The sequence below is a fragment of the Bombus affinis genome, unplaced genomic scaffold (assembly GCF_024516045.1).
Source record: "Bombus affinis isolate iyBomAffi1 unplaced genomic scaffold, iyBomAffi1.2 ctg00000349.1, whole genome shotgun sequence".
NCBI lineage: Eukaryota > Metazoa > Arthropoda > Insecta > Hymenoptera > Apidae > Bombus > Bombus affinis.
In genome coordinates, this window is record NW_026109027.1 from 119,341 (window position 1) to 123,901 (window position 4,561).

At 32.2% G+C, this 4,561-nt stretch overlaps 1 long non-coding RNA gene across 1 annotated transcript; it reads left to right on the forward strand.

Annotated features, from left to right (window-relative positions):
• The first annotated feature begins 2,899 nt into the window (after window positions 1-2,899).
• Window positions 2,900-3,718, forward strand: LOC126927939 (uncharacterized). Its single transcript, XR_007716081.1, has 2 exons — window positions 2,900-2,984; window positions 3,085-3,718. It is a non-coding gene; the product is annotated as an uncharacterized LOC126927939 (long non-coding RNA).
• The last annotated feature ends 843 nt before the right edge of the window (window positions 3,719-4,561 follow it).

A 4,561-nucleotide genomic window follows, 5' to 3' on the forward strand; every position in this document is an offset into this window, starting at 1 on the left:
TGTAAAATATATATATGCATATGTATATGTGCGCGTATTGTTATTCTCATTGTTTCTCGGATCGTTAATTGGTTGAATATTCCATAATGTGGATTTCGTATATAATTCTCTAGGTTCGTAGAAATGTAAATCTATATATTTATTTCTTTGCGTTTTAATGGTTTAATAACGTATACATACATATATATATATATATATATATTATGAATTTTTCCCAAAGATACGCGTACGCATGTGTATATCTATATATGTGTGTGTCGCAGAGTAATCTTGTATACAATTTTCACTTTCATTAGAATGCTGATGTAGTGTAGTATATTTTATTTCTTTTATATTTTATTAGATTACCAATTATTCAGATTCACGAAGTAGGTAACACACACAGATATGCATACACGTGTGTGTATATACATGTGTTTTCGCAGAGAAATCTCATACATTTGAATCGCGGCTTGTTTTATTTATTGGTTCATTTAATTATTTCATTTTATTTGTATTTTATATGTCATTGCTGATTGGTTGTAGTGTTTCTTCTTATTGATTCATTTATTTCATTTTGATTGTCTGTCGTATAATTCTTTTTATTTTGATTGGTTAGTTATTAGTTAATTTATTATTATTGGTCCTGTTTAATTATTCATAAGTTATTGGTTCGTGGCGTCACGTGCGGAACGCGGGACGTGACACCCCCGCCCTTGGCGTTCAAATTTCCGAAGGAAATTTGACTGATCGTAGCAGATATAGTTGCGATTGGTTGTTGGTCCATCCTAACGGGCAACAGCGCGAACTACAATTCCTTACATCAAAAGATTTCTTTGGGGTTATTGTGTCGTGTTAAGATTGACATTTATGCATTGCAGACAAAATATCGCGGGTTGGAGTTTTGTTATTTGTATTTCACACAATCTACAACGCGCTCTTTGGATTTGTGTGCATAAAAACGTGTTGGAGGGTCTTCATATGGGTCGCGATAGCCTAAGTCTAGATTATCGTACCCGTCTTTTTATTATTTTTTATTAGAAATATAATTTATTTGTAAGGTATTAAAGTTACTACATACATGCGTTGATTGGTGGTGGATGTCCCTAATATGTGATGACTTTTGCCAATATCGAATTAATTATCTATCTGTTAATTATTTTTAACTTTATTTTAGTAGGTGACGTGTAATTCAAATAAAATTAATATTACTTATGTATATGTGCTTCATTGCGCGAGCGTAAGGACTATTCCCTATTCGTGACAATCTAAGATGGCCGTTCATGAATGTCTCTAGTATATGGTGAATTTTATTCATGCGGTTTTGTTATTTATTTGTTAATTATTTGTGACTTTATTTTAGCAGTTGACGTATAATTGAAGTGGGAATAATATTATTCTGTATTTATTTTAGTATGTATGATTATTGCATGTAGTTCATTGCGCATGCGTGAGAACTGCTTCACGCTCGCGACGGATTTCCAAAATGGATGTTTGTGTACGTCTTAAATAAGAGTGTGGTGTTTTGTAAATTTGTTTGATATTGTAATAATTATTTTGTTACTTAGTTTCAACTCCGATCTAGTGAAGTGTCAATGTCTAGTTTTGTGTTCGTCGTAATGTGTATGTTTAATTTAACATTGTTTTGTATTTGTTGTAATATGTGTATATATACTGTGTGTTATTTTAATGTAATAGCGTGTGGATTATATCGTTGTCGAAAATATTAATTACTAATAGAATCGTTTCACTGTTTAATTATAAGGAAGTTTATATTTATGTAGCTTTTGTTTAATTGGTTTAATCTAATGCGTGCATAGTGTCACCAGTCACCACTGTGTAGTATAACCTTATTTCTTTATACGTAATTTAATATAGTAATGCTGTAATAGCTTAACACAATATGATAATTCCTAATTTTAATCATGTTTGATTATTAATGCTCGGCTAATCTATCTTGATTAATTTCTAGCCTATTTCTATTTTATTAACTATTTCTATATCTTCCCTATTAATCTGTTGTTACTTAGTAATTATGTGATTTATTATTAGTGATTTATTATTATTTCATATTTGTATAGTATAATTTTTTGAGCTAATGTATGTATTATTGGTTAAAACTTGTTTATTGAATTATTACCGTTTGTAGTTTCTCAAATCCTATTCCTTCGATGCTGCGTTACCGTGTGTAAGGCATCATCCGGTTTTCATTATATTCAAAATACTTACTACAGATACCTTTATTCATCCTATATTTGTGAGTATAAACATATCATTTAGTTAATTAATTCAATATGTACGTAGTGCATTGTGTGAGCGACCGCTATTGTGCATTACAAATCTGTTTCTATATGTGAGGTATAATAATAATCATGTAATGTAAGTCGAGACTAATTCATGTATTATAGATTAGAACTTGTACACTATATTATTACTGTTCATAGTTACTTCGTCTTTATTCTGCAAGTCTACACGCTACGTCGCTCACGCAAGACACCTACCCGACGTAATTGGCAATCTTGTTGTAAGTTTTAATAGTATTATTTCTTTTCATATATGTCAAGGCAATTGAGGCCAGTTCTTGCATTCGTTTCAGCTGGCAGTCGTATTCTATGTTCTACGGAGTGGATCCATAATTTATCTCTGCGGAATTCCTGCATGTACACTTCCTTCTACAATGACTAGTTGTGGACTAGGTACTTTTTACTTTCACTGTCTTTAATTATGTTATTGAATTAACACGTTTTATAGAACGCAAATAGTAATCTTTCTTTTGTTTTTAGGTTTCCACTATCTGCACTATTCGACAAGCAGTGTCGCACTTACTTTGGTTTAACCACGATATTGTTATAATCGTTTAGTACTATTATATTTTGTATTAAGGTAATTGAGGTTAATTCTTCCATTTGTTTCAGATGGCTGTCATACGTTATGTTTTACGAATATGGGCTTATGGCATGTCTTTGCATATACACTTCCTTTTACAATAGTTAATTGTTCACAAGGTACTTTTCACTTTCACCGTTTTAATCACTTTATTGAATCAATACATTTTATATTTGAGTAATGTTTAGAAAGTACATAGTAATTTCCTTTTCTTTTTAGGTTTCCATTATCCGCATTATTCGACGAGCAGCACTACACTACATACTACTGTACTGTGTTACCTTCTGAAAACGTTTCGTTTATTGTTTATTTCGGTTATGCGCTAATTTTAACTTATTTAAGTGCACTGTTCGCGGAATCCCTTTCACTTCAATCATGACGTTTTGGTTTTCTAAAATTTCTAACACTCTATGCGGTCCCGAATATTGGTCGGAAAATTTTCCTCTTCTGGGTTCCTTTAATAGATATACTAGATCTCCTATTTTGAAATTTTGCGGGTTGATTCGTCTGTCATAGTATTCTTTTGACTTTAATTTGGATTTTATCAGATTTTCTCTTGCCATTTGTTGAACGGTGACGATTTTATCGAACAGGTCTCTGAGATACTCTGCATATGTTGGTTCCATATTCTCCTCGGTTATCATCTCGCCAGTAGGTTCTCTGGCTAAGTGCCCAAAGACTAGTTCGTGTGGGGAGAATTTTATTCTTTCGTGTAAATCTCGAATCGTTAGTATATATCCATTTTCCTTGCGAACTAATAACCTTTGTTGCATTGGGTTCAAGACTACCATGTATCTAATTACTACTTTCTTCCTTTTTTTCATTTTGGTTTTTATTTTGCGCCAAGACGCAAGTTTACTATCACCGAACCAATTATCAAGTTGTTCGCCAATAGCATTCAAAATACGAAGTCTTGTAAATGCCATAGCTATATTAAACCATAAATATTTTGGATATAGTATAGTATGATACCATCTATAGTTTCCAAGAGGAATCATTAGATCAGCATTTTTGCTGGCTACATCAGACACTAGGTATTGTAACCAATGAAGTATTTTTACTCCAATTGTAATCCAATGGCTAGCGTATTTACTCAAGGTTTCATATGCGCCTTCGACTGGTGATTCTCTATTTTCTTCTTTTCGATTTCCTTGAGCCCGTTTAACTCGTGTTTTTCCAGCCAGAATATGTTTAGAATTCTTTTCCTCGGTCACCCTTTTTCCTTCTTTATTTATTTTATTCACAACCTGTTGAGTTTTCTCTACTTTTTTAGAATGAATAGGTTCACTGGAAGTGCTTATTATATGTAATTTATTAATTACTTGTATGGGACGTTTAGGAATATTTTCAGTAAATTTAGAATTATTCTTTGAATTTTTATTACAAACCCTTTTGCTTATAGATTCTGTTTTGGGTTTAGGGATGGTTATACTTTTATTCTCTATACTCTGAGTTTTCTTAGAATTTAATGGCTTGACTTTGAGTTCGATAAAGTTACTTTCTGATGGTTTTATAGAAGTTTTTGAGGGTGATACGCTCGCTATCTCTTTTCGTATTATATTTGAAACGTTCACAAAATTCGTGGAACCTTGCTTTTGTATTCTTGCCGAGTCAACCGTGATATTAGGCAGGGGATAAACGTCGCCTTTCGTTTCGTCGTTCAATTTCCTAGTTTCTGCCTCTTCTGAAAGTTCTT